Source organism: Balaenoptera acutorostrata, chromosome 1 (assembly GCF_949987535.1).
Source record: "Balaenoptera acutorostrata chromosome 1, mBalAcu1.1, whole genome shotgun sequence".
Taxonomy (NCBI): Eukaryota; Metazoa; Chordata; class Mammalia; order Artiodactyla; family Balaenopteridae; genus Balaenoptera; species Balaenoptera acutorostrata.
The window spans coordinates 17,618,954-17,632,345 of NC_080064.1; the positions used below are offsets into that span (position 1 = coordinate 17,618,954).

General features: G+C 40.8%; 1 protein-coding gene across 4 annotated transcripts in view; it reads left to right on the plus strand.

Annotated features, from left to right (window-relative positions):
- Positions 1–3,398: 3,398 nt before the first annotated feature.
- ZBTB40 (zinc finger and BTB domain containing 40) overlaps positions 3,399–13,392 on the plus strand; it is an 83,120-nt gene continuing 73,126 nt past the window's right edge. For 2 of the 4 annotated variants that reach the window (XM_057556296.1, XM_057556317.1), the window contains exon 1: positions 3,406–3,538. The gene's annotated coding sequence lies outside the window, so the exon portion shown is untranslated. Of the gene's footprint in view, positions 3,539–13,392 lie in introns of all 4 variants that reach the window. The other 2 variants (XM_007175085.3, XM_007175086.2) reach the window with 2 other exon arrangements.

Here is a 13,392-nt window from a genome sequence, read left to right on the forward strand (position 1 = left end):
TCTAGGTAGAGCTTGGCATGTTACCTGGCAGAGAGTAAGAGTGAGATAAATAATGACTGTTACTACTAGCAGTAGAAGTAGTCCTGGCTATGTTATTTCCTTCTTGGGCAAGGATCATGTTCTATTTACTTCAGTGTTCTTGGCATGTAGTAGTCACTCTGGAAACAGTTGGTAGTTTAGCTGGGGCCACCTCAGGCATCAGCTTGGGAACATTCTTTGTCAAGGTAGAAAAAAGAATGAAAAGACCTCAAGCACCTTCCCCCTCATGGTCAAGGGTTGGGTCCTTTTGGTGATTGGGAAGCACAAGTTATTTCTCCAAAACTCTTGAGAATCTCCCAAGAGATGAGGTCCTTAGAGAGTCCATCATTGGTTTCTTTTTTTTTTTAAACATCTTTATTGGAGTATAATTGCTTTACAATGGTGTGTTAGTTTCTGCTTTATAACAAAGTGAATCAGCTATACAAATATATATGTCCCCATATCTCCCCCCTCTTGCATCTCACCATTGGTTTCTTACTCTTCCGTATGATGGCTAGCCAGAAGCCAGGGCCATTGCTCTCCATCACCTTATGCTGTTCTTCATGGACTGTAGGCAAGTCATTTCCAAGAGAATTTCTAATAATGTAAAACCTCAGGTGAACAATTATAGGGGAACTGCAGCCATTTTCCATTGACTGTGTGTGAGTGTGTTGGGGAATGGCATTCTTTGTTATGTCTAAAACAATCCTTCAACATACAGATGACTAATAGGCGCATGAGAAGATGCTTGCTCATCATCGCTAATTATTAGAGAAATGCAAATCAAAACTATAATGAGGTATCACCTCACACTGGTCAGAATGGCCATCATTAAAAAGTCTACAAATAATAAATGCTGGAGAGGGTGTGGAGAAAAGGGGACCCTCCTATACTGTTGGTGGGAATGTATTGAATAAATTGGTGCAGCCACTATGGAAAACAGTATGGAGGTTCCTCAAAAAACTAAAAATAGAGTTGCCATATAATCCAGCAATCCCACTTATGGGCATATATCTGGAAAAAGCAATAATTTGAAAAGATACATGCACCCTTATGTTCATAGCAGCACTATTTACAATAGCCAGGACATGGAAGTAACCTAACTGTCCATCGACAGATGAATGGATAAAGAAGATGTGGCATATATATATATATATATATATATATATATATATATATATATATATATAAAATGGAATACTACTCAGCCATAAAAAAGAATGAAATAATGCCATTTGCAGCAACATGGATGGACCTAGAGATTATCACACTAAGTGGAGTAAGTCAGAAAGAGAAAGACAAATACCATATGATATCACTTATATGTGGAATCTAAAATATGACACAAATGAAATTATGTACAAAACAGAAACAGACTCAGATGTAGAGAACAGATATGTGGTTGCCAAGGGGTAGGGTGGGGGTAGGGGAGGGACGGATTGGGAGGTTGGGATTAGCAGATGCAAACTATTATGTGTAGAATGGATAAACAACAAGGTCCTACTGTATAGCACAGGGAACTATATTCAATATTCTGTAATAAACCATAATGGAAAAGAATATGAAAAAGAATATATATATAACTGAATCTCTTTGCTGTACAGCAGAAATTAACACAACATTGTAAACCAACTATACTTCAATAAAATTTAAAAAAAAATAAAAACAATCCTTTAGAAGGAAAGAGTCCTTCCTATATTTTCTAAATACAACAAACATATATTCCTTTTAAAGTAAGAAATGAAAAAAAAATACCTCAAGGCAAACTATCAAAAAAAAAAAAAAAAAAGAAATGAAAACTTTAAAAAAACATCCAGTTCTTTATAACCATGGTCCCAGGAATTCAGCATATCCACATTTCGCCTGCTTTCTCCTTCTTGTCCCTATAAGATGCAGAGTCTTGTTAAGTTAAATAGGGAGGACAGATTGTGTCTGCACTTATTCCTGTTGTTTGAGAATGATAAGCATCAAGCCATCCACATTCCCATACAGTACATTGGCAATAATACTGCTTTTCAAAAATCCACTGATTGGATAAATATTTCCTGAGCACCTACTATGTACCAAGCACCATTCTATGTGTTTGTTTGTTTGTTAAATCTGACAAGCCGGTATTGAGGGCTCCCACTAAAGGAGAATGCAGAGATGGTGGAAATGAGTGATTAGGAGACACAATAGCTGTAGGTGTGACTCTAGTGACTACATAGTTGACTGTTACCGACAGTAAATTTGACCCTGACATGTGAGTATAACAGTGAAAGTGACTAAATGGTCAGTAAAAAGGACAGCTGTTTACCCTGTTAGGGTCTACTAACATTGACTTGATTTTGTGGCAGTGAAAGCAGTTGAGTGATAATGATGGTGAAAGCAACTGAAAGGGTGACAGCTGTGCACACATTCCAACTGCTATATTGTACAGAACTGTTTGAAGTTTGTGGTTATAGAGAGGGGTCGCATACCGGACAGTGACAGTAAAAAAAAAAAAAAATGAACTGGATGACAGCAACAATGCAAATGAGTTTTGCCCAGTAGATTGAATTTGTGATTAAAACGGTTATGGGAGTCAGTCCGACAATGACATCCCTCAGAACGACACAATATCGACCCTGTGGATGCAACAGCTGTAACCAAAGAGGGAACTTGGTTTTATACTGAGACAACTGGATTTGGGCGGCATGACTGTCAGTGACAGAAAAAATGCGTGTCAGGGACAGACAGACATTGTGAGGCTCAGTGGGCCAGAGCCGATGTGACTTAATTTGTCTGATACTGTATGGATATGACTTCATTTGTTTGGCTGTGTGAAGGTCGCAAGAGGAATTCCAACATGGAACGCATAAGGTGCGACAGTGCGTATCACGAAAAAAGAGCACAAGCAAAACTAACGCTTCTACCCGCAAGCCTCTACATCCCAAAATGGGGAGGAAGGAGAGGCGTGACCAAAATGCCTTCAAGACGCCACAATTGGTTGATACGGGTCTGTTAGTCTATTACGTCCGAGCCAAGCCTCTCCACCAATGAGAATGCGTCTGGGGCGCGGCTCACGTCACGTCTCCGCCTTGCACGTGAACTTGTTTTGGAAAAATGGAAAGAAATCTTTTGTGCCTACTTCTCTGCCGTTGTTTGAGATAAGATCGCAACTTTAGTGCTGCCCGGGCGAGGGAAGGTAGAAACCCATTAGAACTTTCCTAAGGGAGTGTGGGGAGGGGAAGGACTGGTCAAGGGTCAGAGGTCAGAGAAGCGGCTAGCAACGGGTTTGTCCCAGCGTGCTAGCATTGGTGGAGAGCGTGCGCCCCGCCCCCGTGAGGCCCGCCCCCAGCACGTGACTGTGGCGCGCGGGGCAGGCCGGGCCGCCCCCTCCTTGCTTATACCCCTTCCGCGCCGGCCTTAAAATGGCCGCTTGCTGGCGTCTCTGGCGCTGTTGAATGGAGAAAGCTTTATTGTTCCCTTCGGGCAGGAGTGTTCGTGTCCTTTATGGCGCTGTCAATAAAGAACCGCAGTTTGAATCGGTGCTGAACAGGTAACCATAGAAACGGGGCTGGGACTCAGCGTGGAGACCCCTTTTGCAGCTGTGGCCTAAGAGGCGCCCCGAATGAGGGGCGAACAGAGACCCCTCGGCGTGGCGAAGTCCGCTGCGCTCTGCCAAGTCCCGGCCGTCTCTCCCCGCCCCGGGACGTGGAGCCCTAGGGCGGCCCACACCCTGAGCGCAGGCTCCGCTGTCGTCTGTGGCGGGGAGAGGCCTCGGGGTCCCGGCCGGGACACTCGGCCGGGCCTAGTCCCCGCTTGGGGCCTGTTCTCCGCCTGGGACCTGCCCTCAACCCTCGTCGCCTGCTACTCGGCGCGATCGGAGGCCACTCCTCGCAGCTGCTTCTCGCACTTTCACCCCTCCTCCCCTCCCGCCAAATCCCGACCCCGGGATCCTGGCAAGTTAGGGTCTTGGGCCAAATCCGCCCCTCACCCCTCCCCCGTTTTTGTTAGCCGGGAGCTAAGAAGGTTTTACATTTTTTTTAATGGCTGTGAAGAATATTTCACATAATTTGTGACAGTTGTATGAAATCAGATTCTGATGTACGTAAATGAAGTTTTATTGGAACACAGCCGTGTTCATGGTTTATGTATTGCCTATGGCTGCTTTCCTTCTACAAGAGCAAAGTTGAGTAGTTGCAACAGATATCTGATGGCTTTGATCCCTTGGCGCACGAAGCCGAAAATGTTTTTGGCCTTTCACAGAAAAACTGTGGCGGCCCCAGCTCTAGACACAAGTACACTGGGTCGGTGTTGTCCTTCAGGGATTCCTCAGGTCCCTTCTCACGGAGTGGGAAACTCGAGTTACAACTGCCCTATGCACCCAGAGCTCTTTATTTGACCAACCACTCTGGCTTCCATTACCTTTTCTGGTCTTATTGGTGTATTATTCAAAATGGAATTGTTTCTCCTACTTTGAATAACAATAATACCATTCTACCGAGCGCCTACGGTAAGCCAGTTGCTTATTTATATTCATACACAGCTTTTTTGTACCAACAACTTTTTAGAAGTGTCCGTGTCTGTTTTGAGTAAGAGGAGGAAGCCCAGGTTCTGAGAGGTTAAGCTGTTTAAGAGTGTAATAGATTATAGGTCTGGCAAATTGAGCTCTTCCCTGGGAGCGCCCTGCCTGGGGACCCATGTCGTTCTGCTTGGACTTCATTCTTTCACATCTCTCAAACTGGGACTATTGGTTCTTCCTTGGAATCGAATCCAAATCTTTGTAGGCTTGTGGAGTTTTAATTACAGCCTCAACTGAAAATTTTCTCTACTTGGCTAAATCATCAAACTTCTGCCACACCCCACTTCCTAATTTAGACGTTGTTTTTATTTTTATTTTTTATTTTTAACATCTTCATTGGAGTATAATTGCTTTACAATGGTGTGTTAGTTTCTGCTGTATCACAAAGTGAAGCAGCTGTACGTATACATATATCCCCATATCCCCTCCCTCTTGTGTCTCCCTCCCACCCTCTCTATCCCACCCCTCTAGGTGGTCACAAAGCACGTAGCTGATCTCCCTGTGCTATGCGGCTGCTTCCCACTAGCTATCTGTTTTACATTTGGTAGTGTATATATGTCCATGCCACTCTCTCACTTCTTCCCAGCTTACCCTTCCCCCTCTCCGTGTTCTCAAGTCAGTTCTCTACGTCTGCATCTTTATTCCTGTCCTGCCCCTAGGTTCTTCAGAACCATTTTTTTTTTTTAGATTCCATATATATGTGTTAGCATACGGTATTTGTTTTTCTCTTTCTGACTTACTTCACTCTGTATGAGAGACTCTAGGTCCATCCACCTCACTACAGATAGTTCAATTTCGTTTATTTTTATGGCTGAGTAATATTCCATTGTATATATTTACCATATCTTTTTTATCCATTCATCTGTCTATGGACACTTAGGTTGCTTCCGTGTCCTGGCTATTGTAAATAGTGCTGCAATGAACATTGTGGTACATGACTCTTTTTGAATTACGGTTTTCTCTGGGTATATGCCCAGTAGTGGGATTGCTGGGTCATATGGTAGTTCTGTTTTTAGTTTTTTAAGAAACCTCCATACTGTTCTCCATAGTGGCTGTATCAATTTACATTCCTACCAACAGTGTAAGAGGGTTCCCTTTTCTGCACACCCTCTCCAGCATTTATTTTGTAGACTTTTTGATGATGGCCATTCTGACTGGTGTGAGGTGATACCTCATTGTAGTTTTGATTTGTATATCTCTGATGATTAATGATGTTGAGCATCCTTTCATGTGTTTGTTGGCAATCTGTATATCTTCTTTGGAGACATGTCTATTTAGTAGACGTTGTTCTTTTATAAGAGTTGTTCCCAAACCTAACTATTCATCACTAATTTAACTAACAAATAGATTCAGAACACCCATGCTTGCATGCATACATTTGTTGAATCATTCAGTATTTGTCGAGCACCTAGAATATACTAGCGATGATTCAAATCCCTGATAATACAGTGGTGAACAAGATCAATGTAATCTCTGCCCTTCCATGGAATTTAAATTCTGTAGGGGCTTGGACAGGTGGCATACAGATAAACAAAGATAATTTCATATATAGCTGTCATTGCATCATAATAATAAAATTAGTAGTTAATATTTATTGAGTGATTCCTGTGTGCCAAGGACTTCACTGTGTGCTTTATTTCCATGGCTTATCTTTTAATCCTCACACCAACACTATGACATAGGTAGTATTAATATTCCCATTTTAAAGATGAGGAAACAGAATCAGGAGAGATGACCAAGGTTACATAGCTAATGCATAAGGGAGCTGGGATCTGAACCTAAACTGATCACACTAACCACCCTGAATTATTCCATCTGTTTGTTATCTTTCCTACTAACTTGGGAGGTCTTGAAGGGCAGGGACCACACTTCACCTCTTCTTGTATCAGCTGCTAGTCAGTGCCCACAACCTGGTATTTGGTAAATAGTAAATAAATCCAGGCCATTCAATGAACAAATATTTGAGTGTCTGCTATTTACCAGGCACCACTGTGACTATGATTATCAGGGTGAAACAGGGACCCAAAACCGAGTGTCTTAACACAGTAAAGAGGTAACAAAGTTACTCCAGATTGTGGCAACAGCTATAAAGCAAACGAAACAGTGTTGACCTGGGAGACCACCTATTATTACCAGGGTAGTCCCCAAAGACCTCTCTTCTGGGTAGTTTAAGCTGAAACTTGTTGAGTGACCAGAATCCAGTCCAAAGGAAGGGAAAGGGTAGAGAATTGGAGAGGAAGAACTTTTCGGTAGGTTCAGAGACTGTGAGCTGGCAAGAACTTGGAGAGTTACAGAACTGAAAGAAGCCAGTGAATGTGTTGTGTTTCACAGTCTTGTGCTCTGAGTCCCGGCCCTGTACCCAGCTTTACTGCTGATAGAGCTGCGTGCTCTTGGGCCAGTTACAGGTTATTGTCTAATTTGTCAAATGTGGATAATGGTACCTTCTCAAAGGATTGTTGTGTGTTTTCTTTTTGTTACACACATATTGCTGAATTCCAATTAGAGAAAACTAACCAAATTTGACCCCAAATGGAAACCTACTTAAAGTGATAAATAATAACAAAAATTCAGAAGTATGTTACAGATGAGGGGGTGTGTGTGTGGGGGGGATGTGTGCATGGGTATATGTGTGTGTGTTTCTATCTTTGGGGGGAGGAGAACAGATCTTATTTTTTTCTTAATGTTTTGTTAAGAGAGGAGCTTTCCCAAATAGGATTTAATTTTTTACACAAAATTATACAACTGTCTATGGAGAGCGTTTTTCATCATTTTAGTGTTTTAAGCTTGAAACTATTTGCGTTCCTTCATTCTAAGAAAATGATAGGCTTCTTCTAGTTGGTAGTAATTTTAGAATTTGTTTGCAAATGATTTGGGGTTTCCTCTAAAAGTTTTGAAGATAATGTTGCATACTTTAAGCAGAATGTTGCATGCTTTAAAGCAGGTAGACTTTTTGAATAGGTAGAAATAAATGATGATGTTTGGGCTCATGAACGTGAAAAATTACAGAGGCAGTAATAAATTGAGCAAACCATATAGGAAGGTCAGCAGTGTCAAGTTTTGTTTTAAACTGTATCCAGTAACCATATTGCATGTGTCATCAGAAGATGTAATTCAGCCCAGCAAATGGAGCAAGGAACTGGACGGAGAGTGGCATGTTAATGCAATGTTAACCAACAAGCCCTGAATTAAATTGCTATTTTAGGTTTGGGTGGGACCTTCACATTTAAAGTATTTCAGTTTTACTCTGTGATTTGGGTCTGTTGGATTCCAGTAAAGAGTAGGTGGTAACACTAGCTTTGAAGGATAATATAAAACTGCAGGAAGAGCCAGGGCATACCAATTTGTTTTTCAATCTATTTTATTTCAGTTCAAAGCATCATTGCAGACAGGCAGCGCAGGGAAACAAGCCACACTTTGGCAATACTCACCTGCTTTTGGAGATTGAGGAAGACTGGGTATAACCAAAGTGTGGCTTATTTTCCTGGACTATCTATCTGCAAAGGTGCTTTGAACTGAAATAAAACAGATTGAAAAACAAATTGGTATGCCCTGTTGCCTCATACTGAGTATTTACATTACCCTTCTGGAGTACTGCCTGTACCAGCACCCTGGGGGGAAGCAGTGACCCTTCAGCCTCTTTCAACTCTTCAAGAGAGTGAGCTCTTTGATTTTCACAAGGAAACTGAATTGGGATATATTGTTTTCTGGATCTCCAATAGCCTGCCTTCTAAAGCCATCATCTTGATAATGTGGAGAAAGCAAGCTATAACCAAATAGAGGAAAGAATTAAATATTAAGGCATTTAAATTCAGAGATGAGGTTGTCACTTTCTTTAAGTCATGCAGAGGGTGCGGTATTTCATTTGCAGAGAGTGTGCAGTTTTAAGACTCCTACAGCTCTCAAGGGAGAGAAAGGTAGGGAAAGAAAGCTGTCTTTCCTTACATTTCCCTAATGTTTTTATTTAACTCCATATCCTCAAAATCATGACATCAAGTATTTCATTTCCATAGATAAAGTAAATATGTTATTGCTGATCCACATCAGCTTGTTAGTCTGGGGTAAATGGTCAAGTTGCAAGGGATCCATGAATCCTTTGAATTTGCCTGCAGATTTGTGTGAATGCCATTTTTTTTTCTGGGAAGAGAGCCCATTACAGGCATAGCTTGGAGATATGGCGGGTTCAGTTCCAGACCACTGCAGTAAAGTGAATATTGTAATAAAGCGAGTCACATAGAAAATACTTTATTGCTAAAAAATGCTAACCATCGTCTGACAATGCATGGTTGCCACAAACCTTCAATTTGTAAAAATTGTGCACTGTCTTCAAAGCACAATAAAATGGTATTTTATGGTATGCTTGTACTGCAGTCAGGTCTCAGAGGGGTCCTTGACCCTTCAAAAGGTACAGAGCCAACAATGAACATGTAACACCACTGAACTGAAACAGTGAGGAGAATCCCCCTAAAACTAGTACTTTATATTGCTCTGTGACCTTGACCTCAAAGATGTAAAAGTATCTTTTCTTGCTTTGTTTCCTGTCTAAACTGGTCAAAGATAGTTGAATGTTTGTGTATAATATAGGCATTCACCCAATGAGGTGCTTCAGGGATACCTTAGAGATCATTGTCGTTATTTTACATGAGACTGGTGAAATGGGGACATGTTGTCTCCACAGCCTGGTTAGCAGATGAACGTATTTGTTTCTTCTGACAGGTGAAAGGAAGAGTAGTAGAAGCCCAGTACTTTGGCTCTAGGCATCAGCTTTTTGCAGGTGGAGTCAGTTCCTCAGGGTTAGGAAAGTAGGGTTAAAAGGGAGAGAGGAGGAGAGGGATAGATTCAAGGAAGCAGAGACAGGAGGCGAGGATGCTTCCCCTGCATTTGTCCTGGAGACCCTCTGTGTCTGTGACAGTAGAGCTGCTATTTTGAAACCAAACTTATCTCAGAACTTGTCTAATATTAGGACCGCTGAAAAAGTCAGTTTGTGATGTAATTTCTGGTTTTATTAGTACCCGAAAGGAAAAAAAAAAAAGGAAGGAAATATCTTTTAAATCTTTATGTTAGGATATTTTGTAAAAATGGGATCTCAATAGAAAATGGCTTAGGCCAGAGTTTGGCCCGTGTTGTGTTTACCAATTCGTTGCTTACATTTAAACATGAGAGATTTTACATCTGTCTGACCCCTGAAGGTGTTTGCATGAGTGACTTCTGCTATATATAAGCTCTAGAATCTGGTTCTGGGACATACAATAGGGCATGTTTTATGAAGGAAAGGGCCCAACTAGGTTGAGGGAGATTAGAAACAGAGGATTATAAGTGTGAATAATAGCTTTTGAGGCTCCAAATACTGGTTACTTGACTTTTTTTTTTAATATAAAAACCAAAAATGAACAGTATATGATTCTATTTCTGACTGTGAGAAAATTTTACAAGAGGTAATCTAACTCTGCAGTTTCGTCTGTTTCTCGGCTTTCTAGGACTGTGGCCTGACAGTTGGGTCTTCCTTCTTGACTCCCTTAGCTCCCTGCCCCCACTAGGGGCTCTGGCAGCAGTGACCTTCGCAGTTTTCTTCCACCCGGTACTTCTCTTGGGTTCCTGGTCTCAGGGGATGGGACCACGGAGCTGCCAGAGGCAGAAACCCGGGAGTCACCCAGTGTTCTTCCCCTTCTCTCAACTCTCCACCCCCTTCCACTCCCCACCCACAATGGCACACATTTTTTAGACTGCGAGCCTGTTGATGCCCCCTTTCTCTTTTGGCTAAAGCCACTGTAATCTCTTGTCTTGGATTACTGCGGCAGCAGTCTGTAGCTGGCCAGCCAGCTTTCTACCTTTGTTCCGATCCAATCTATTTTGTGCACTGTTGCCAGTGATCTTTATAAAGCACAGAGCGGAACACCTTACTCTCCAGGCTAAAACTCCAAGATGGCTTGCCTGCCCTCTGTGTGGTTCCTTGGCATGGCTTGGGCTGCCCTCAAGCCCTGGCTGTGCCCACCTCAAGCCTCAACTCTTAGCGCTTTCTCCACTCCCCTCTTACCCTTCTACTTGAGCGTCAGTCATTGACACTCAATGGGCAACATGGAACTTCACCCTTCCTGGACCGTGGGCCATGCTCTGGGGCTTTCGGGCTGTTCCTTCTCTCTGGATTTCCCTGGCCATGTTATTAACCAGGCAAGTGGCAATGCGCTGTCTGTCCTGACCATTAGATTACTGAACGTTGTTTTCGTTTTCTATGTGGTTCCTTTTGTCCTTAGAATATATGCTATTTGAGTTGTATAGTCAAACACTGTCCTAAAGTCACTTCATGTAATTATTTTCTCTATGTGGTTATGCCACCAACTTGATAAACAGACCCATTTGTTTTAAAACTTAAGAATTGATTTTAAAAATCTAATTTTGTTTTTTTAACTATGAAAACCATTTACATGTTTCCAAGATCAAAACTATACAACAAGGTATATTCATAGAAGTTTTTATTTCATGCCTGACCCTTCTTTTCTGTTTCTCTTGAGTCTTGCTGCCAGAGTTTTGGGGTTTTGTCAGTTTGTTAGGTAAGAAATAACATTTCAGTATAGTTTAATTTTGTTTTCTCCTTTTGTGAGTTACAGAATATCTGCCCAATGTCTGTGGTATAAGTTATAAAAATATTTTTTCCAGTTTGTCACATGCCTGACTTTACATATGTAGTGTTATTGCTATACAAAAGTTTTACATCTTTACCTAGTCATAATGATCAGTCTTACAGTGTATTACTTTAGATTTTGAGTCAGAGTTAGGAAGTTTGTGCCACTCTCAACTTATGAGGAATTCATTAATGTTTTCTTCTAGTACATACATGGTTTCACTTTTTTTTTTCTTTTTTCTTTTTTTTTTAGTATCTAAGACTGATCCATTTGGAATTTATCTTGGCATTTGGTTTGAGGAAGGATCCAATTTTATCTTTTTTCCAGTGGCCAGCCAGGTGTCCCAGCACTACTTATTAAAAGCTCTTATCTTTTCTCCACTGATTTGAGATGCTGTCTTTAGCAGATACCAAACTCCTATGTGCATTTGGGTTTCCTACTGGATTTTCTGTTTTGTTCCATTGATTGTCAATTCATATGCCATTACAAAACTATCTTAATTTTAGAGGCTTTGTAATTTGTTTTACTGTCCGGAGGGGCTAGTTTTTTCATATTGCTCCTTTTCAGAGTTTTCCTGGCTGTGTTGCTTGTTTATTCTGCCATATGAGCTTTGTAATAAATTTGCATAATTTCCGGATGAAACAACTTGATGGTATTTTTACTGAGATTATGTTAAATTTATAAATTAGCTTAGGCAGAACCGACATCTTTATGATGTTGAATATTTCTATCCAAGATCACGGTCTGTCTTTCCATTTGCTCAAGGCTACTTTTGTGATTTTTCAAGAGTATTTTATGTTTTTCCTTATATAAAGTTTGTTTGCTTCTTGCTCAGTTTATTAGACTTTCATTCTTAACTTTTTAAAAAAATAAATAATTCCTTTAAGAATCCCTCCAGAACTTCTCAGAGAAGTTATATACACCCACATACTCAAAAATTTTTGCATATTGTTTCTGGTGGTTCATAGGTACCCTCCTCCAAAAGCCCATCGCATTATATTGTCCCCTCAAAACCCCTTCTGTTGTCTGTCTTCCTCTCTTTCCCATTCTCAGTACCTAGCTCTGTGTCCTGCATACTGTAGGCAGTCAGTACATATTTGTTGAATGGAATGAATAAAGCAGTAAGGGGAAAAGCAAAGTGAATAAAAGAGTGAGAAGCCTATAAGAGCTATATTTGGGAAGGTTTTCCTTCCACAGTTGTTCCTAAGTCTGCAGTCTGTAGCCTTAATTCACTGATTCATAGCATTTTGCTCTCCTCCTTATCCCCATCCCAGAACTTAAAAAATACCATGTTGATAATAATAGTTAGCATTTAATGAACACCTAAAAAGTGCCAGGCACTGTACTAAGTGTTTTACACAATTTCTTGTAATCCTCACAGCAACTAAGCAATAGATACTATTATCCCCATTTAAAAAATTGTTATGGAAATTTCAAACATAAAAGTGAGAATAGCATTATGAGCTCCCATATACATGTTCACTCATTTTGCACTTGAGAAAACAGGTTTTGAAAGATTAAGTAACTCAAGGTTACAGAGCTAAAGTCAGGTGTAGAACCCAACTCTTTTTAGCTCCTTATTAAGATTGTTTTTAAAATTTTAAACTCCAGCTGGCCAGGGAAAAGCAGAAGCAAGGGAGATGGTCAAGAGCTACTCTTCTAAACTTTAACTGGTAGTAGTATTATATTAGTCTTCCCTTCTAATTCACATCACAAATATTTCCCTCACTTCTACTGTTTGCAAACAGTAATCCCTCCTCTCTCTCCCTCTTTATTGCTTCTCTTATGTTCTCTGCTTTTGCTCTGCCTTCTCTTTATCTAGTTTTATTAGTGCAATCTGATCTTAGTTCATTTTTAAAGGCCTGTCACTGTTTTGAGTACCCAGCTCCTAGCATGCTGTTGGGAACATAGTAAGAACTTATAAATTTAAACAACAGTGAAACTTGCTGCTCTTATTCATTTAGCCCATAGGTTTGGTACGGTACTATAACTTCTGAATGATGCTCAGAAGCCCTGGCAGTCATTAAATTTGACCACCTAGACACAAGCTGCTCTTATAGCTGGTACTCTGCTGTCAACTGCCCTCAGTTCTGGTCAGATTTAAACCAGAGGGAGACTTTCTAAGGTCAAAGTCCAAGACAGCAGAATAATTGGCCCCTAGAGTTCTGGATTTTTTTTTTTTTCCTGGGCAGCAGAAAATGAAGATTTCCA